Source organism: Bombina bombina, unplaced genomic scaffold (assembly GCF_027579735.1).
Source record: "Bombina bombina isolate aBomBom1 unplaced genomic scaffold, aBomBom1.pri scaffold_669, whole genome shotgun sequence".
Classification (NCBI taxonomy): Eukaryota; Metazoa; Chordata; class Amphibia; order Anura; family Bombinatoridae; genus Bombina; species Bombina bombina.
This window is the reverse complement of record NW_026512796.1, coordinates 76,122-98,696: the sequence shown is the minus strand read 5'-3', so window position 1 is coordinate 98,696 and position 22,575 is coordinate 76,122. Positions and strand designations below refer to the sequence as shown.

The 22,575-nt window shown below is 34.9% G+C and overlaps 1 pseudogene; it reads right to left on the bottom strand.

Moving 5' to 3' along the window:
* The window catches only part of LOC128644539 (zinc finger protein 260-like), a 70,152-nt pseudogene extending 52,191 nt beyond the window's left edge, over window positions 1–17,961 (bottom strand).
* Between the last annotated feature and the right edge of the window lie 4,614 nt (window positions 17,962–22,575).

The following is a 22,575-nucleotide window of genomic DNA, read 5'->3' as shown; positions in this document are numbered from 1 at the left end:
ATTTTTTTATTTTGGGGGGCTTTGTTATTTTATTAGGGGGCTTAGAGTAGGTGTAATTAGTTTAAAATTGTTGTAATATTTTTCTAATGTTTGTAAATATTTTTTTATTTTTTGTAACTTAGTTCTTTTTTATTTTTTGTACTTTAGTTAGTTTATTTAATTGTATTTATTTGTAGGTATTGTATTTAATTAATTTATTGATAGTGTAGTGTTAGGTTTAATTGTAGATAATTGTAGGTATTTTATTTAAGTAATTTATTGATAGTGTAGTGTTAGGTTTAATTGTAACTTAGGTTAGGATTTATTTTACAGGTAATTTTGTAATTATTTTAACTAGATAACTATTAAATAGTTAATAACTATTTAATAGCTATTGTACCTGGTTAAAATAATTACAAAGTTGCCTGTAAAATAAATATAAATCCTAAAATAGCTACAATGTAATTATAATTTATATTGTAGCTATATTAGGGTTTATTTTACAGGTAAGTATTTAGCTTTAAATAGGAATAATTTATTTAATAAGAGTTAATTTATTTCGTTAGATTTAAATTATATTTAATTTAGGGGGGTGTTAGGGTTAGGGTTAGACTTAGCTTTAGGGGTTAATAAATTTATTATAGTAGCGGTGAGGTCCGGTCGTCAGATTAGGGGTTAATAATTGAAGTTAGGTGTTGGCGATGTTAGGGAGGGCAGATTAGGGGTTAATACTATTTCTTATAGGGTTATTGAGGCGGGAGTGAGGCGGATTAGGGGTTAATTATTGTAGGTAGCTGGCGGCGACGTTGTGGGGGGCAGATTAGGGGTTAATAAATATAATATAGGGGTTGGCGGTGTTAGGGGCAGCAGATTAGGGGTACATAAGGATAACGTAGGTGGCGGCGCTGTGCGGTCGGCAGATTAGGGGTTAATAATTGTAGGTAGGTGGTGGCGACGTTGGGGGCGGCAGATTAGGGGTTAATAAATATAATATAGGGGTCAGCGGTGTTAGGGGCAGCAGATTAGGGGTACATAGGGATAACGTAGGTTGCGGCGGTGTGCGGTCGGCAGATTAGGGGTTAAAAAAATTATTATAGTGGCGGCAATGTGGGGGGACCTCGGTTTAGGGGTACATAGGTAGTTTATGGGTGTTAGTGTACTTTAGAGCACAATAGTTAAGAGCTTTATGAACTGGCGTTAGCCCAGAAAGCTCTTAACTCCTGGCTTTTTTCTACGGCTGGAGTTTTGTCGTTAGATTTCTAACGCTCACTTCAGCCAAGACTCTAAATACCGGCGTTAGAAAGATCCCATTGAAAAGATAGGATACGCAAATGGCGTAGGGGGATCTGCGGTATGGAAAAGTCGTGGCTGGAAAGTGAGCATTAGACCCTTTCCTGACTGACTCCAAATACCAGCGGTAGCCCAAAACCAGCGTTAGGAGCCTCTAACGCTGGTTTTGACGGCTAACGCAAAACTCTAAATCTAGGCGTTAGGTTGTATTTTTATTTTACAGGCAAGTTTGTATTTATTTTAACTAGGTAGACTAGTTAGTAAATAGTTATTAACTATTTACTAACTACCTAGCTAAAATAAATACAAATTTACCTGTAAAATAAAACCTAACCTGTCTTACACTAACACCTAAAAGGACCTTTTGTGAGGCATTGCCCCAAAGAAATCAGCTCTTTTTCCTGTAAAAAAAAAATACAAACAACCCCCCAACAGTAAAAGCCACCACCCACACAACCAACCCCCCAAATAAAATCCTATCTAAAAAAAACTAAGCTCCCCATTGCCCTGAAAAGGGCATTTGGATGGGCATTGCCCTTAAAAGGGCATTTAGCTCTTTTTCATCCCAAACCCTAATCTAAAAATAAACCCCCCCCAATAAACCCTTAAAGGGACACTAATCCCAAATTTTTTTCTTTCATGATTCAGATAGAGCATGCAATTTTAAGCAACTTTCTAATTTACTCATATTATCAAATTTTCTTCATTCCTTTGGTATCTTTATTTGAAAAGCAAGAATGTAAGTTTAGATGCCGGCCCATTTTTAAGTAAAGAGCCTGGGTTGTTGTTGCTGATTGGTTTTATTCTCTTGGTATCATTTGTTGAATGAGCAGCAATGCACTACTGGTTGCTAACTGAACATATGGGTGAGCCAATGACAATCGGTTTATATATATGCAGCAACCACAAATTAGCAGCTAGAACCTAGGTTCTTTGCTGCTCCTGAGCTTCCCTAGATAAACCTTTCAGCAAAGGATAACAAGAGAAAAAGGAAATTAAATAATATAAGTAAACTGGAAAGTTGTTTAAAATTGTATTCTCTATCTAAATCATGAAATATTTTTTTGGGGTTTCATGTCCCTTTAAATCTAAATTCAAATCAAACGTTAAATATTCCAAAATACAAATGATGTGAGTGGATCATAGGGATAAATAATATAAAAACCCTTCTTTCCCTCCACTTTCTCTCTTGCTAAGAAAAGTGGTGTCTATGTACTATATTGTACTATATTGTACTAGCTCTCTTTCCATCAGCTGTAGGCAGTCACTTCAGGCATTATGAGTGTCATTTTCCCTTTAAATTCAAAAAGGTTTTGTAATTGCAGCTTTTGTTTCAACCAATCATGTTGGACTGTTGTATTTAAATAAGCAAACTGGTGTATGATCCATAGCTATGATTACGACTGAATAGCCGAAACGCGTTAGCAGATTAATGAAAACAAGGACATCTTTGGAGTGCATTATGGTTTCTGATATATCATATTTGACTGTAAAGGCGTACATATTTAACTATACAAAGCTTTAATCACACATACATTTAGCCACCAATCAGCAAGCGCTACCCAGGTGCTGAACCAAAAATAGGCCGGCTCCTAAGCTTACAATCCCGCTTTACAAATAAAGATACCAAGAGATCGAAGACAAATATGATAAGAGTAAATTAGAAAGTTGCTTAAAATTGCTACTCTATCTGAATCATGAAAGAAATAATTTGCGTTTCATATGGTCTACATGATCCTATCAATTGAGATTCATCATCCAGTTTAAATATTAAAGTGGCCAAATACTTTGAGAAATACTTAGATGGAACAGTTTGGCATTCAAAATAAAAATGACATAAGTCTGTAAGAAAGGGGACGACCTTTTCTCTTAATATTTTATAAGTCCCTTTGGGTACCTTATTTGGACCTTATGTGTCAACCTCTTCCATTCTTATAGGTTGCTTAATTCTATTTAAGTGTTCGTGTCATTTCTAGTCATTAAAATGCATTCCAAAACCAAATGTTTCTATTTGTAAAGTTAAAGTCCAGTTTAAGATTAAATGTGCTTTAATCAGATCTATGCTGTTTTGAGATAATGTTACAAGTTTATTGATTATCTAGGATATACAGCAAACAGTCCAGACCCTTTATATTTGCCTTTGAAGTGGGCCAGTCACAAAGGAGTATCTGTATCCTCCAAAATTAACAGTTCACAAAGAAGAGATGTGACAGCACCACAATTTCAACAGGTGAAAGGCTTTATTGGAGGACCTAAGACCTCAAAAAATTGCAACGTTTCGGAACCTACATGGTCCTTAATCATGCATAGCTATACAGGTGAACAATCAAGGTTTAAATAATTTGCTCAGTCCAATCAAATCACTATCTAGAATATATGTATGACTAATTGGTTTTCAGTATGATACAAGGTAAATATCAATGTGAATGGGTATAAAATCTTTGTGGTTATAGTGATTAATAACCTGGAGCAATATTTATATATAGGGCTTGATTTATTTCCTGTTAAAGAATATTTTTTTAAAGTTGATCAAAGGCTCAGTGCCAGTAGAGCCTGTTCCGCTGTGTGCCAGTTGGTTTTAGACCTATCAGTGACACTGGTTTGTTAATTAGGTGGCAAAATCAATCATGCCATTAAAACAATCAATCGTGATTTATTATAAACAGACTCATTAACTCACTGTTATAATAAGTATATGTTACACAAAATTAAATTGAAAACATGACAAATTGAATATTGCATTTTAAATTAACAAGGCAAATTTAAAATAAAGGGTTAAAATTGTGTAGTGGTTATGCTTAACCATTTGGATGACCAGAGAGGTAGGAACTATATCCTGAAGCAATAAAATACTTAAAGGACAAGAACAAACATTTTTATTTCATGATTCAGATAGAGCATTTTCTATTTTAAATACATTCCCATTTTACTTCAATTATAACATTTGCTTCATTCTGTTGGCATCCTTTGTTGAAGAAGCAGCAATGCACTAGTGGGAGCTAGCTACTGAATGGTGGCTGCACTAATATGCAACTTATCCGATGTGCTAAGTTCCCAGTAGTGCATTGAGTTTATGTGACTGCTAAAGAACATAAAAACCTAGAACATGACATACATATTACATACCCAGTATACATGTAGGTTATAGTAGCCATTTAAATTAAACTGATTATGATCACATGACACACATATTACATACCCAGTATACATGTAGGTTATAGTAGCCATTAAAATTAAACTGATTATGATCACATGACATACATATTACATACCCAGTATACATGTAGGTTATAGTAGCCATTTAAATTAAACTGATTATGATCACATGACACACATATTACATACCCAGTATACATGTAGGTTATAGTAGCCATTTAAATTAAACTGATTATGATCACATGACACACATATTACATACCCAGTATACATGTAGGTTATAGTAGCCATTTAAATTAAACTGATTATGATCACATGACACACATATTACATACCCAGTATACATGTAGGTTATAGTAGCCATTTAAATTAAACTGATTATGATCACATGACACACATATTACATACCCAGTATACATGTAGGTTATAGTAGCCATTTAAATTAAACTGATTATGATCACATGACACACATATTACATACCCAGTATACATGTAGGTTATAGTAGCCATTTAAATTAAACTGATTATGATCACATGACACACATATTACATACCCAGTATACATGTAGGTTATAGTAGCCATTTAAATTAAACTGATTATGATCACGTATGTGCCGGTTACTGATATTGTGTCTCATTAAATAAAATCAGTTTCCCCTCAGTAATTCCTCTGGTCTATAACATGTACAATTCTAAGTGTCTATTGCTATAAGAAAAGGTTTATCCATATGATGTGCACATTAAATATATCTTCCAGATGTCAGTTATTTGAGACTGATGTTCTTGTTTATATAATTTTCTCTCATTTAAAGACTCCATTATTCTGTAAATCTAATTATTTATATCATTGAAAAATCCACACAAGGTGGAGAAACGTACGTTGGAATGAAGAGACATGTTACCAGGAGGGGGTGTGAGAATGGCTTTGAATTAAAAGCAAATTTGTAACAGTGTCTGTAAGACATATCATCGCTGATTCTACAGCGTGTTTCTCTTATGTATAAAGACTGGTTATATTTGTTTGTTGCTAAAATTCTTTAACAACCTGAATAACGTTCCAAGCCTTGATGTGATTGTGAAATTGTATTTTTTGTTGTACATATTAAAAGTTTTAAAAGAAGGCGGCTGAGTGATTTATATAGAGTACATTTCTTAAAAACAGATACAAATGGAGATGTAATAGGAGCGCCAACAGGCTGAAGTATGATATCAGGTAGCAGACTATATATATATATATATATATATATATATATATATATATATATATATATATATATATATATATATATATATATATATATATATATATATATATATATAATAAAATATAAATATTATTAAATTTATTATAAACGACTAAAAATCAATTTGAACAGATTAAAATGTCTAAAATTATAGAGTTGGATAAAAACAAATCTCTATGTGAGGTACAATAAATTAATAAACTAATAGTCCCAATGTCCAGTAGTGCAAAAGTCCAAATCCAAAAAGTAGGCTGAATTCTTGATTTGTGAATTCATAGTCAATCATAGACAAATCCTAAAGGTATCCTGAAAAGTTGAGAAAGAATATGTATCCAAAAAGCAGAAAAAAGTAAAAAATAAACTGTAAAATATGTTCCCAAAAAAACTGGTGGAATATATAGATACTGTGCACCAAAAAAAAGAAATATATATATACACACCATGAGCAGGTTTGTTGAACTGGACTCAGTAAAAATCCCAACTGAACAACAAGTAAGCAGGCACCGCAGATTACTTCAACCACCTTTATTGTGTCAAAAAGCGTAACACATAATGTTTCGGCCCCTCAAAGAGGCCTTGGTCACATGAAAGATAGTACACAACGTATCCCAACACACCCCTACAATAGTGCCTAATATACCCCCAGGGGATAACCTGATTCGCAGCAGAGTGGACCGTGTGATGCCTCGCATCAAGCACAAGTGAAAACACATGTAGTGTATACATCATCAAGACGAGTCTGTTGTCAAGGTGATCACCAAACAAAAATCGGCAGCTATGTGCTATACAGCATTATAACCAGCCAAACACATGACGCTCTCTCAGCTGACCTAGTTGGCATTCCAAAATCACTATGAACAGCACATAGACAACACGAAAGGACTTTAGTCCAAAACTGCAGCGACTCTAGGGATCCCCTGTCATAAAATGTATTAGAACCTGCTAACAAGAAATCACAGAAAAAAGACTTTGAATAATATAGCCAGCTTGTCTGTAACCAAACATCTAGTTGCCTATAGTTTAAAGCTATATTACATCTTATCCGTATGCAGAGCAGATATGCTAAAAAATTATTTCCTAGCATACCTAGAATATTAAAAACAAAGAATAAAAAAAGCTAAACGTAATGTGCCTCAAGGCTTACGGTAGAAACATATTAGAGGAAAGGAAACCAACAGTCCTATTTATAGAAGCAACTGTAGTCAATCATGGCATTTAGACCATTGGGTGAGGTAGTACCCAGACAATATATCCACTTCGATTCCAACCTCAAAAGTGCTTTAGCCCAATATCCTCCACGTCTTGACTTTGGTACATGATCTATCAAAATTGTCCTCATAGTAGAGATGGAATGGCCAGCTTGCTGGAAGTGGCGTGCCACTGGTTGGTCTGATCCGTCTTTTTCAAAGGCCAATCTGATTGCAGATTTATGATTCGCCAACCTCTCCCTGAATGTGGTGATGGTTTTTCCAATATAATATAGGGAGCATGGACAGATGATAATATAGATGACATGGTCTGATGTACATGTCAGCCTAAGTCGAATCTAAAACATCTGATTGGTGTGAGCATGGTGGAAACGGTTCCCTGTGATCATTCCATTGTAATTTTTGCAATTTCCACAGCGAAAGCATCCTTTCTTGCCTGCTGGTAGCCACGTATCCTTACGGTTATTATTGACTGGGTCCGTCTTCACCAATAGGTCCCTCAGGTTCATTGACCTTTTGTAGACCAATCGTGGTGGGGGAATATCATCAAAAGGTAAACTGGCATCTGGTGAAAGTATTGGCCAGTGTTGCTGCACAAAACTCTGCACTGCACTGGAAGCTGGTGTGAATGTTGTTATAAAATTCAGTCATTTCTCTGGTGGTTTTGGTGGTTTGGAGGTGATGGACTGTTGAGTGAGGAGAGATGCTGTCTCACATTGTGCTTTCACAATAGTCTCTGGATAACTCCTGTCCAGGAATCATTTGGACATGTTCTCCAGTTGTTTTGTTGTTGGTCTCCTCAGTGTTGTTACGTATAACACACAGGAGCTGAGAGGAACTGACCCCTGCCTTCTGAACTTGTGGGTGAAAGCTACCAAAATGTAGTAGTGAATTTTTATCCGTAGGCTTACTGAATAACGTAGTGTATAACCTAAGCCCATTGCTTGTATCCTTCTTGTATATTTCTACATCTAGGAAGTGTATCCTATCCATATCATTCTCAATTTTGAACCGTACAGTAGAATTAATTGAGTTGAGTTGGTGAAACCAATCCAATAAGGATGATACACTGCCACCCCAGATAAAGAAGATGTAGTCTCTATAGCGACGATTGAACTTGATGGAGCTCCGTTCAGGAAGAAAAATGTGTTCTTGTTCATACATTACCATGTACATATTAGCATACAATGGGGCCATATTTGACCCTAGCACAGTGCCTAGAGTTTGTAGAAAAAAAAGTATTTTCAAACCGAAAATAATTCTTAACTGAACAGAGATCCATCAGTTGGATGAAGAATTCAATTGGAGGGCCGGTCTAATGAAAATGATCAATCAAAATTTGTCGGACCATCTCTAGTCCATGTGTGTGTGGAGGCATCACACGGGCCACTCTGCGGCGAATCAGGTATCCCCTGGGGGTATATTAGGCACTATTGTAGGGGTGTGTTGGGTAATGTTGTGTACTATCTTTCACGTGACCAAGGCTTCTGTGAGGGGCCGAAACGTTATGTGTTATGCTTTTTGACACAATAAAGGTGGTTGAAGTAATCTGCGGTGCCTGCTTACTTGTTGTTCAGTTGGGATTTTTACCGAGTCCAGTTCAACAAACCTGCTCATGGTTATATGATTTTGGCAAAACACACAGTGGATGGGGGTGTTGGTGAGTGCTGATCTTTTTGGATTTCTGCATACTATATATATATATATTAAAATAAAAATAACAAAAAATAAAAATAAATCCTGATGTGAATGTGTCAGCGTGTGGAGGGGGGTGTGAATCTGCTATGGAAAACCTAAAAAAGAAGAAAATATACAAACATGTGCAAAATCTCCTAAAAGGAGGTGGCCAAATAGAGATATGCTTACCAAAAAAGGAAACTTGAGCCTCAAATCTATGTTAACATGTTTTGACCCAGCTTGGGGCCTTTTTTCAAGACATAGTGAGGCTGTAGGTAACTGTGGGTTATAAGTGTATATGGTCCAATTAGAACCGAGTGACTAATTTGAAAATTGCGCCCAAAAAGATCACTTCCAGTTTCAATTTCATCATATGCGGTTCCGGTAATTCCTATGCAGCCGGTATTGTGGTGCTCTATTTGCCATCTTTGTTATGGGCAATGTTATATTAAATAAGGGCAATGATGAACATCTCGCTTATAGGAGTAAAAAAAACATATATTTACTCTATTAAAGAACATCTAATCATATCTGTCATCATGATATTTTCACTTGTGGTTTATGATACAAATGTATCAGCTTTTTAGTGTATTCCCTCTAATGAATCCTTTTAGTGTATTCCCTCTAATGTTTAAGATGGTAGTGCATTTCTTTGGATTTGGTACGGTGGGGGCCAGTATAGTCTTTAGCTGTTTGTAGCGCCATCAAGTGTCAGTAAGGAAAGAGAAGAATGTGGGGTCTTATCCTATATGTAAACACAGATTTACTCTATTTGTTTCTATTTCTCTTTTTGAGGAAAATCTACTGATAATTTACTGTGGCCATCTGGGAATTGAAACCAATAAAGGAAACAATTATTCAGATTAAGTAACTTTTTCTTTTATCACTATGGTTTTTATTTTCACAACTTTTATGCACACTTTGAATAATTGACACAGCCTTATTTGTGACCTTTTATTACACAAAAAACGTATTTCAACTTTTGTTCTACTAATGAAAAAGCTTTACCCACATGGTTTACACATCAAATATATCTCCCAGCTGTCAACCATTTCAGACTGATGTTCGCTCTTAAAGGACCAGTCAACACAGTAGATTTGCATAATCAACAAATGCAAGATAACAAGACAATGCAATAGCACTTAGTCTGAACATCAAATGAGTAGTAGAGTTTTTTCTGACAATTTTAAAAGTTATGTCTTTTTCCACTCCCCCTGTACCATGTGACAGCCATCAGCCATTCAGAAATGCATGCACACTTATTCTTGCACATGCTCAGTAGGAGCTAGTGACTCAAAAAGTTTAAATATAAAAAGACTGTGCACATTTAGATAATGAAAGTAAATTGGATAGTTGTTTAAAATGGCCGGCTCTATCTGAATCATGAAAGTTTAATTTTGATTGTGTGTCCCTTTAAATCATTTTCGCTTTCTTCATATAAAAAGTCTCCATTATTCTGTAAATCAAATTATTTTCTCTCCATGTAAATCAAATGCACAACTCCCATAACTGACATATTAATACACAAGAATGGCATTGACGAGCTAGGTCATGCGTGAACTTGATGTAGTCTGGTTGTCTAAGAACATGGTGCTGAAAGGTTGTGTAGACTGGACAGTATGAGGATAAGTTGTATATTCCTGTGTGGTGTTTGGATTCTGCCACATTGATAGGAGAGAAATTGACGTATACAAAGAACATATATAGAGGAACAAAGGACAGCAGAAATGCATTTCCAGTAGGTGACAAATTATGGTGTGATTAGGGGTTTTTGTAATGGGAAATTAGTGTTTTTTGCCTTTTGTCAATTTACATTGTTTGACAAATTTATCATTTTTAAAATGTTTCTACATTGCATATATAAGGAACAAATTAGGAAAGCATAATCCATTGGATATTTTCTAAATTATGCAGATATTTTTCCAAGATCTTTGAACATGAAAAGCTGTCAATTCTCAAATGAGTTGTATGATTACTGTCTTGTGAGAAAATACTTTACACAATGCTCACGTAAAAGGTTTCTCCCATGTGTAAATACTTTTCTTAAGTTTAAGACAATTTTTGGAAACCTTTTCTAAAACATTTTTAAGGCTTCACTTTGATGTAAATATTTGGTGTGTTAGGATATTTAATTTGAATAGAAACCTTTTGCAACATTCTAAACATGAGAAAGTTTTCTCCCCTCATGAATCTTTTCATGAGTTTTAAGACTACTCGATTGTGTAAAACTTTTTCCACACTCTGTACATGTGAAAGGTTTTTCTCCTGTGTGAATCCTTATATGTTTTAAAAGATTAGGTTTTATTGTGAAACTTTCTCCACATTGAGTGCAGATGAATGGTTTCTCCCCTGTGTGGATCCTTTCATGTGATATGAGATTAGTCTTCTGTGTGAAACATTTCCCACACTCTGAACATGTAAATGGTTTTTCCCCTGTGTGAATAAGTTGGTGACTTCGGAAAGTTGACCTGGCTGTAAACATTTTCCCACATTCTGTACATACATAAGGTTTTTCTCCTGTGTGAATCCTTTTGTGGATTGAGAGACTGGACCTTTGGCTAAACTGTACTCCACACTCTGTACAACTGAATGGTTTCTCCCCTGTGTGGGTCCTTTTATGAAAAATTAGGCCAGTCTTGCCTGTGAAACATTTCCCACACTCTGTGCACGTATGTTGCTTCTCTCCTGTATGAATCTTTTGGTGTTGCTTCAGAAATGATACATCTGCAAAACCTTTCCCACACTCAGTACATTTGAATGGCTTTTCCCCTGTGTGGGTCCTTTCATGAGATATAAGGCTTGTCACACGAATAAAGCATTTGCCACACTTAGTACATGTGAAAGGTTTCTCCCCTGTGTGTGTCTTTTCATGAGCTATAAGACTTCTCTTAGATGTGAAACATCTCCCACACTCTGTGCATTCATGTGGCTTCTCCCCAGTATGAATTTTTTTATGTTGTAGGAGATTCGACTTCCATGAAAAGCTTTTCTCACATTCTGTACATTTGAATGCTTTCTCATTTGTATGAATTGATTGGCTAGACTGAAGACTATTTTCTTCTTTAAAATGTTTTGAAAACTCAGTAAATGTGTATGGTTTATCTTCTGGGATAATCATTTCACTAGATAAGTCATAAATGTTGTCCTCTTGTTTGATTATTACATTACTCTCTGTACATAATGATTGCTGCCAAATTCCTGTAATTTCACGATCTTCTTTAAATATATGTTGTGATATCCCCAATGTTTGTGAATAGTCATTAGAATTTAAGACTTTTGGAGTTTGTGATCTCGAAATGCTGCTTCCAGGAACGCAGGTCTGAAAAGAACTACTCATGTGTTTGTCTAAAAATAAAAATAAACAATATTAAAAATGTCATTATAGTTCATCAATATAATATAATCAATCCTATTGAAAAGGCATATTATTAATTTTCTATTAATAAAAAAAATAGCTTGTTTGTGTTTTTTTTTAATCTTTTTACCTTTATTTCACAAATGTAAACCGAAAAAATGCAAATATTTTCACATCCTAATAAACTAAACCACTGATTATGATTGAAAAGTTATAGGACCCCATTTGAAAGTCACAGTAAGGAAACAAGTACATCTGTATTCTGGATAAAGGCCCGATTATCTAAACCTCCCCGCTCAGGTGAGATGATCTAAATTAGATCCCTAGTGAAATTCTAAAAAAGGCAGATTTTTGCTTTACTTTTACAAGGGGCATTCCCTACATTTCTGTATGTGAAGGAGAGACATACACTTTGTGCTTTGTATTTTATATTAATTTACATTCAGATTAAGTTTACTACATTTAAACTTTCCACTTTTGTTTTTTATTTTGTATACAGCAGTGTATTTAGGATTATGATTTTACAAATTCTGATTACGGCTTTACAGTTCCTGTGTAACATTAACAAACTAGGCTCATACTAAATATTTATGTTTATATTTTACAAATAACATTGCACTTTGTATTTCTTCTATTTAAGATAAAACTGACAGCTTCAGTTTACCAGGAGAACCCCTGAGGCTGATATAAAAGTCTCAGTCTGTAGCAAATACAAACTAAACTGAAATGGTTTCACTTTTAACTTGCTTTTTTAAATTTTGAGCCAATTTTAACTTCATGCAGCTGGATAAATCGGTGAGGCCAGCTTGCTTAAAATGCTTACAGCGTTTCACAAGAACTGTGAGAGAGCTTCAGACATTCCATGGGAACTCATCTGTTACTCCCACTATCTGAAGATGCCAGTTTTAATATACAAATAAGCAAATACAAACAAAGTGCAAAAAGATAAACAGAAATATAAAGAGTTTAGTTCTAATTTGTTAAAGTAACACAGAAACTTTCAAAACCATCAGAATTTATAAAATTACTGTTGGATCTAAAGCTAAATTTATTAAAATATAAAATAGATAGTTCAAACCTAACGTACAACTGAAAGGACCCAATCTGACAGGTAAAGTAATATAAAATAAAATGCACAAAGTAACAAAACTCTAATGTCATTCAGTATATAGATTAGTAATTACAGCACCTACACCTATGAAACCACAAGCTCCCAAAAAGTCCCTAAAAACTTTCAAAATATACAATAATCCAGATGGAGGGAGTGCTAAAAAAGGCTAGAGTGGTTAAAATATACAAATGGAAATATGGAAATAGAAACTTAAACTTAACTTAAATCAATCAATAACTTAAATCTATAACAAATTATTTTCGAAAACATTTAAAATAAATAATGTTAGGATACCCTATCAGTTAAAACATATACATATATAACAATAGTGAAAATTGAAGTCCAGTATATTATATATATATATATATATATATATATATATATATTATAATATAATGTGCACAAAAAATTGTCCCTCGAGGTAATGTGAACTTTCTAGGTGAAATTCCTAATGTGTGTCCCAACAGGAAAAAATTGTAAAGATAAAAATAAAAATGATAATGGGTAATAGTGTCCATGTTATCTTTAAATTCCTCAGTGATTATTAGTGGAAAAAAAATGTAAAATTAAAAAATGACGCCAGTAACAATCCAGTCCTATATTGGAGTAACCTGAGTTTCTGGTGTCTGAATCTGAAAACAAGAAATCCAAGGTAAGATCTGCAAATGTAAATTTCTGTAAGACCTTGTTAATAGGTGACTCCATTTTAAGAAATGTACAGATAGATGATGATAAAGGAGATTTGAGAGAGGTTAGATGTCTTCCAGAGATTTATATCGTATTTCAAGAATTGTTAAGGCAGCTAGAAAAGACAGTGAGTTAGATGTTATTGTTCACCTAGGTACAAATGATCTGGCTAGAAATGATGTTGTTGTTGTGCAAAAGGAGTTTTTTAAACTAGGAAGTTGTTTAGATCATGTGGCTGCATCTGTGTCCTTTTCTGCTGTTTTACCTGTGTATGGACAGGAAGAAGGAAGAATGCAGCGTATTATAGAATTTAACTCTTGGTTAGAGAGGTGGTGTAGGGAGAGAAGATATGGTTTTGTTAGCCATCAAAGCCCTGTTTGGCTTGATAGCAACTTGTATAAGAAGGATGGTTTGCATCTGGATATTAAAGGGACAGGAGTATTGAGTAAAGAATTTAAAGACTTTATTAGTAGCAATTTAAACTAATGAAGGAGGACAGAGTTAATATACCCATCTGTCCCCCAGAACATGCCAAGACAGTCAACCAAATTTTAGATTCTTGTTTATTTAAGAAAAAAAACATTACTCTTAGGAATAAGACTTTGAATAATGTAGGCAGGGGTTGTATTGACCATGCAAAAGGATTTGAGAATTCTAGAAATATTCTATGTGCAATGTGCACAAATGCTCACAGTTTAGTAAGTAAATTACCTGCACTTACTGCAATAATGATTCAAGATAAATTGGATTTAGTAGCTATAACAGAGACATGGTACAATGACTCTCACGACTAGGAAACAGTCATACCTGGTTACATCTTATTTAAAAAATAGAGTAGGAAAAAAGGGGGTGGAGTTGCTCTGTATGTAAAAGACAATATTAAAGTAACTGAAATTGTAGAAAAAAATGACAATGTAGAAAGTGTTTGGGTAACTATAGAAACTGAAGGGAAACAGGTGTTTAGAATAGGAGTAGTATATAGACCACCATTACAGGACGAAGCATCAGACACTTTATTAATTGATGAAATAGTCAAAATTACAATGAAGGGCAATGTTATTGTAGTGGGGGACTTCAATATGCCTGATGTAGACTGGGAAGTACCTGTTGCCAAATCAACTAGAAGTAAATATATCCTGGAATCTTTACAAGGGGAATCTCTTGAGCAACTAGTAAAAGAACCAACACGTAAAGGAACTATATTAGATTTAGTACTTACAAACAGTGATATAGTATCTGAGGTGTCTGTGGGTGAGAACTTAGGCTCTAGTGATCATCAGTCTGTATGGTTTAATATTCAGGCAAAGGTACTGAGCAACCATAGTAAAACAAAAGTTTTAGACTTTAGATCAACTGATTTTTCTTACATGGGCAGATACCTAGATGAATCCCTAAAAGGGATGGCACTGATTACAGGAGTACAAGAACAGTGGGAATATTTTAAAAATGCTATTCTAGATGCAACTAAACACTGTATTAGGCTTGTTTGTAAAAGTAAAAGAAAACCAATATGGTTTTCAAGAGAAGTAGCACATGCAGTTAAGACAAAAAAGACAGTCTATAAAAAATTCATACTCACTGGCTCAAAAGAGGATAAAAAAAAATGGAGAACCCATCAAAAGATGACAAAACAGTTAATCAGAAAGGCTAAAGCTGATGCAGAAGAGAAAATAATACACTCTGTAAAAAATGGTGACAAAACCTTCTTTAGATATATAAGTGAAAAGAGAAAAACTAACAGAGGGATAGTTAGACTCAAGAATGAGGATAGAGTAGTGGAAGAAGATAAACAAATAGCAAACTGTTTAAATGATTACTTTTGTTCAGTCTTTACAACAGATGGTAAAGATAGTGAGATTCTATTAAGGGATGTTACTGTAAATAATAATGTGAGTAGTACTCTTCTTTTAACAGAGGAAGAGGTTTCAAGGGCTTTATCAAAAATAAAAGTTAATAAGTCTGTGGGTCCAGATAATATTCATCCAAGGGTTCTAAGAGAACTTCAATCCGTAATAGCTACTCCATTAGCTGATTTATTTAATCAGTCACTTCTAACAGGAGTTGTTCCAAAAGACTGGAAAATTGCCAATGTAGTCCCGCTTCATAAAAAGGGTAGTAGGGAAGATTCTGCTAACTATAGGCCAGTCAGTTTGACCTCAATTGCAGGGACATTAATGGAAACTCTTTTAAAGGAAAGACTTGTATCTTTCATTCAGACAAACAACTTAGAAGACAAAGAACAGCATGGTTTCATTACTGGAAGATCATGCCTGACTAATCTAATTGATTTCTTTGACCATGTAACTAAAATAATAGACCAGGGAGGAGCCGTAGATGTTGCATATCTAGACTTTATCAAAGCATTTGACACCGTCCCACACAACAAACTTATTCACAAAATGTATTGCCTTGGAATAGATGCTAAGATTGTTAAGTGGGTAGAATGCTGGCTTAAAGATAGACGACAGAGGGTTTCAATTAATGGAGTACATTCAAATGAGGCATCAGTTACTAGTGGTGATCCCCAAGGGTTAGTTCTTGGGCCTATTTTGTTTAACATGTTCATAAGTGATATTGGAAGTGGGCTTAAGGGGAAGGTTTGCTTATTTGCTGATGATACAAAAATTTGTAACAGGGCAGATGTTCCAGGAGGAGTTGATCAAATGAACTGTGATATTAATAAACTAGAGGACTGGTCAAATGGGATATGAAATTTAATATTACCAAGAGCAAAATTATGCATATAGGATCCAAAAACCCAAAGGCCAATTATAGTCTCAATGGTACATTACTGACTGTAATTAAAGAAGAAAGGGATTTGGGAATTATTATTTCAGATGATTTAAAATTTGGTACACAATGCCGCAGGGCAGCCAGCAAGGCCAGTCAAATTCTTGGTTGCATTGGAAGAGGTTTTAGTAGCAGAAATAGCAAGGTTCTTATTCCACTTTACAGATCATTAGTTAGACCAAATATGGAATACTGTGTACAGTTCTGGAGACCATATCTTCAGAAAGATATATATATATAATAAACTAGAAGCTGTCCAAAGGAGGGCTACTAAAATGGTACATGGTCTAAAATATAAAACGTACAAAGAAAGACTCTATGATGTATATGTATAGTTTAGAGGATAGAAGGGAAAGAGGTGACATGATAGAAACCTTCAAATATATGAAGGGACTTAATAAAATAGAAGCTGAAAGCATTTTTCGCAAAAAATAAATGCCAAAACAAGGGGTCACAATCTAAAGTTAGAGGGTAGCAGATTCAGGAGAAATTTGAGGAAGCATTTTTTTTACAGAAAGGGTGGTGGATTCATGGAATAAACTTCCATTTGAGGTGGTAAACACAAAGACTGTAAAGGAATTTAAAAATGCCTGGGACATGCATAAGGCTATCCTAAGGAAAAAGTAACATGTAATATGGGTAGACTTGATGGGCCTTTTTGGTTCTTATCTACCTTCAAATTCTATGTTTCTATGTAACTCTTCAACGCGTTTTCAGCCCTAATGTTTCAAGATTCTTGACAAAGGCCTATGTTAGGGCCATAACGCATAAGGGTAATGCTCAAGCTTCCTAAATCAGTAAGCCTTACTCCAATATAGGGCTGGATTGTTACTTATGAAGCCCCTGGTCTTTAATCAGTAAAAACATATTCTCTTTTTATACCATTTAATAGATTTTATTCTTAGTATTATTTTAGAAATATTTCTGAAAAAGACATTTGTTAGACACTTATTAGTTTTAATAATGTGGGAACAAGGTAGGCAGAGGCCTAGTTACGGGTGTTGTATTGGCTGGGTCAGTGCCAGGGCTTCAGAATACAGAGCCAGGTCTTTGAATGTGGTTAGGTAGTTGTGGGGTCTGTCTAAAAGGATAGGGGAGGTAATAGTATTTTTTTACCCTCCTCCTCGCCCCAATAGGGGTCCGAAAAAGAAGATTGGGGTTGCTCCTTCATTATAACTGTCACTGAGACAAATGTTCTTAAAAGATGCAGATATAAATATAATAGTTTATATTTGTTTAATGAGTGATCTGTTCTATTTTCCCAGTAATTAAAGTCTGCATAATATCTATTTTACTCACCTAACACATATGAGTTCATGCTGATAACAGTCTCCAAAGTCTGTGCTCGGGAAGAAGGTTCCCTTATTCACTCCAGTTACATCAATACCTGATATCTCTCAGTGCTCTGTCCGTGTCTGTATAAAGTATATTAAATGGTTTAGACGGATAATAATAAATAATGGTTCTCATTAACTGTACATCTATACTATAATTGCGTTTGTAATGTCCGTCACCGCCGGCAGTTGCGCACGCATCCTCAATGGAATAATGGCAGTGCGAGGCAGGCAACAGAATGTTAGCTGTGCACGCAGCCAAAAGAATTCACCTGGATGAAGAGAAGCTACATCCAGGTGGAGTCCCGAAAATGTCAGGGTGGTGAAAGAATCCACCGAAGGTGGATTGTTTGACCACCCTGCCATTTTCGGAATCCACTAGGATGCAGTGAAGGCAAACGGAGCAATACAAAAAAAAAACACTGCCCAAATGAAGTATATAAAAAAAAACTCCCACACGAAGTATTATCACATACTTAGCAAACCCAAACATCACAAAATAATAAAGTAATTAACCCCTTGACCATCAACCACCCACAATAAACCTAATTACCCTATTAACCCCTAAACCGCAAAACCCCCACATCGCAATAAACCAATTTACCCTATTAACCCCTAAACCGCAAAACCCCCACATCGCAATAAACATAATTAACCCCTAAACCGAAAACCCCCCACAACACAATAAACCTAATTAACCTATTAACCCCTTAAACCACCAAAATCCACAATGCAAATAACTAATTAAATTACTAAGCCCCCTAACCTAACACCCCCCTAACCTAGCACCCCCTAAATTAACACAAATTATCTAAACTACAAAATACTAGTTACAAAAAATAAAAAAAGCTAAGATTACAAAAAATAAAAAAGGCTAACATTACAGAACATAAAAAACCAAATTACCAAAATTAAACCTAATCCCTATAAAAATAAAAAGCCCCCCCAAAATAAAAACACCCCCTAATCTAAGAATAAACTACCAATAGCCCTTAAAAGAGCCTTTTGTAGGGCATTGCCCTAAGTTTAACAGCTCTTTTAAGAATTAAACATACTAAGACCCCCGCTTGGAAGAAGATGTCGGCCGCTTGGAAGAAGACTTTGGGGCTTTAGTGTTTTAATTTTATTTTTGTAGATTAGGGATGGGCAGCAAATGAGCTAAATGCCCTTTTAAGGGCAATGCCCATACAAATGCCCTTTTCAGGGCAATGGATAGTTTAGTTTTTTTAGTGTTATTTTTTTATTTTGGGGGGTTTAGTGGGTGGGGGGTTTTACTGTTAGGGGGACTTAATATTTTTAATTCTTAAAAGAGCCGTTAAACTAAGGGCAATGCCCTACAAAAGGCCCTTTTAAGGGCTATTAGTAGTTTAGCATTAGATTAGGGGGCGTTTTTATTTTGAGGGCGGCATTTTATTTTCATAGGGATTAGGTTTAATTTTTTAAACTTTGGTATTTTGATTTTTTATTTTCTGTAATTTTAGCTTAATTTAAACTTAGGTATAATTTTTTAATTTTTGGGGGGTTAGACAGGTTTTTTTAAAAATATATTTTTTTTTTTAGATTTGGAATGGGCAGCAAAAGAGCTGAATGCCCTTTTAAGTGCAATGCCCATACAAATGCCCTTTTCAGGGCAATGGATAGTTTAGGTTTTTAGGTGTTAGGTTTATTTATTATTATTGGGGGTTTGGTGGGTGGGGGGTTTTACTGTTAGGGGGGACTTAGAATTTTTGGTAACTGCAAAAGAGCTGTTGTACTTAGGACAATGCCCTACAAAAAGTCCTTTTAAAGGGCCAGTAAACCTAAAAAATAATGTTATATAATTCTGCACATAGTGCTAGTTTTTTATTGCATAATATATCCAGTATTTTTTATAAAAAGAAGAGGGTTTTCCAGACTCGCCTCTGTGCTCTACTGAGCGGGTCTGGTTTTCCCTCAGAGCGCATCGGGCCAGATGTTTAGTCACAGCCCGGCCAGACCGCACCATTACATTCAATGCAGCTTGCTCATGCTATGCCAGACAGTAGGAGCGAGCTGCATTGAATGTAATGGCGTGGTCGGGCCAGGCTGTGACTAAACATCTGGCTCGATGCGCTCTGAGGGATGTGCAGAATTATATAACATTATTTATTAGGTTTACTGGCCCTTTAAGGGCTATTGGTAGTTTAGCATTAGATTGGGGGGGTATTTTGGGGGGAAGCTTTTTAATTTACATAGGGATTAGGTTTAATTTTTGATAATTTGTTTATTTTTTTCTGTAGTTCAATTTTTTTTATTAACAACACATAGACTGCCCTCCGGGCAGGCTTACCAACTAGTATGGTATAATTAAAGGAACAGTAAATCAAAACTAAAAACTTTAAATGATTTAGGGAAATCATTTGAACTACTTTTATATCATTTTCTTTATCTTCTTGGCATATTTTGTTTAAAACCATACCTAGGTAGCCTGAGAAGCTTTAATGTACTACTGGGAGCTAGCTGCTGATTGGTGGCTACACAAGCTGCTGATTAAAGTAGAGAAAACCATTTTAAACAACTTTCCCATTTACTTCTATTATCAATTTTGCTTTGTTCTGTTAGTATCCTTTTACTGATGGAACAGCAATGCACTACAGGGAGCTGGCTGAGCACATCAGTAAACCAATGACAGGAGGCATATATCTGCAGCTACCAATCAACAGCTAGCTCCCAGCTCCTGATCCAACTTAGGTATGCTTTTCAACCAATAATACCACGAGAACAAAGCATACTATATCATAAAAGTACATTAGAAAGCTGTATGTTCTATCAAAACATGAAATATTTGGGGGGGGGGGATTTCATGCCCCTTTAATAATACAGGTGAGTTATTACAATCTGAATCCTGAAGAAACATTTTGAGTTACATGTCCCTATAAAGACATAGATATAACATGTAATACTGATTGGCTGAGTCATCCGTTTAGGGTATTACATATGTGATGCTGGTTTGCATAGAGCTTTCAATACAATTCTGGGCAAGCTCAGCCCATTTTAAAGGAACATAACATACAAGAGAATTACAAAATCCACCAATTCATAATAAAGGACAATGCAATAACACTTAATATTAATTTCAAAAGAGCAGTAGATTTTTTTTCTAACAAATATCAAAGTTTTCTTCCATTTCTCAGCTGCCATATATATACCAGCCATCAGCCAACCACAGACTGATATGTACATATAAAATTAACTTGTGTGCAATAAAAACAATAGTGTAACACCCTGTGAATAAAATACACAATTGAGAACAAAATGTCTCAATATAACCAAGAACAAATATAAAAACAGTGTTAAAATACTACAGACAGTGCACAAAACATACATATATCATAACAAAGTAAATTGACGAGTGAAAAAAAGTAATTTTATTAAATAACTAATAAACTAAAGTTAATTAAAAAAAATTACTCATCCATTTGGTTTGTTATGATAATTGTGTGTTTTGTGCACTGTGAGTAATATTTTAACACTTTTTTAATATTTTTTAATGACATAAACTCCAACACATGTTCAGTAGGGGTTGGTGCCTCAGGAAGTGTGCATATAAAAATACTGTGTCAATAGGAACCAATTTGAAATGTTTTTCTCTTTTTTTTAAATGACGCTCTGAGTTGTAAAAGCTTATTTTTTATTGTAATGTCCATTTTGGTTTTGGTTTCAAAGAGCAAAAACAGTATATTATATATAACAAGCACAGACCTCCTCACACTTAAAAAATATGGTTTGGTTAAGCTACTAACATTCATTTTACAAAATGCCATATACTGCAATGTATTAAATTACCCTCTTTAACTTCATTAAGACATCAATAAAAAATATAGCAAAAAAGTCAATTTATCTTTATAAACTCAGTTTCTTATATGAAGTGAAATATTTTATCTTTATAACAAAATACAGAACAATATTTTCTCATCATTATATAAAACACAACAGTGTGAGGCTGTTAATAAAGATTTATGTCAGGGTTTGCATATTACCGTTTAGCAGAAGCTCTGTAAGTATGAAGTCTCTCTGGTTCCTCCTGTGATATCACTGAGTATTACACAGATATTTATATTAATATGGGAGGGTCACCTTTCTCTGTGTGACTCACATGAGTACAACTTGTCAGTTGGGAGACAATGAGAGGGTCACACCTGGACTTTTGTTCTCATATAGATGTCTATTGTCCCCTCTGGTGTCACATGAATACAGAGTCCCTGCCTCCCCCTCAGGGTGTGATTATCATATGGATAAGTAAGGAGGAAACAAATTGTGTATTTAAATGTGGGAGTATTATCTGTTACATAGAAACATAGATATTGACGGCAGATAAGAGCCATAGGCCCAGTAAGTCTGCCCGATATTACCTAACAGTATAAACATATTTACTTCGTAGGATAGCCTTATGCTTGTCCCAGGCATTTTTAAAGTCCCCCGAGGTGTTTGTTGCTACTACCTCTTGAGGAAGTTTATTCCATAAATCAATCACTCTTTCTGTAAAGAAGTGCTTCCTCAAATTACTCCTGAATCTACTACCCTTTAGCTTGAGCTCATGACCCCTTGTTTTTGAATTTTCCATTTTATGTAAAATACTCACAGACTCAGTTTTACTAAACCCTTTAACGTACTTGAAAGTTGCTATCATATCACCTCTTTCCCTTCTCTCCTCTAAGCTATACATATTCAGGTCATTGAGCCTATCCTGGTAAGTTTTATTTTTTAGACCATGTACCATTGTGGC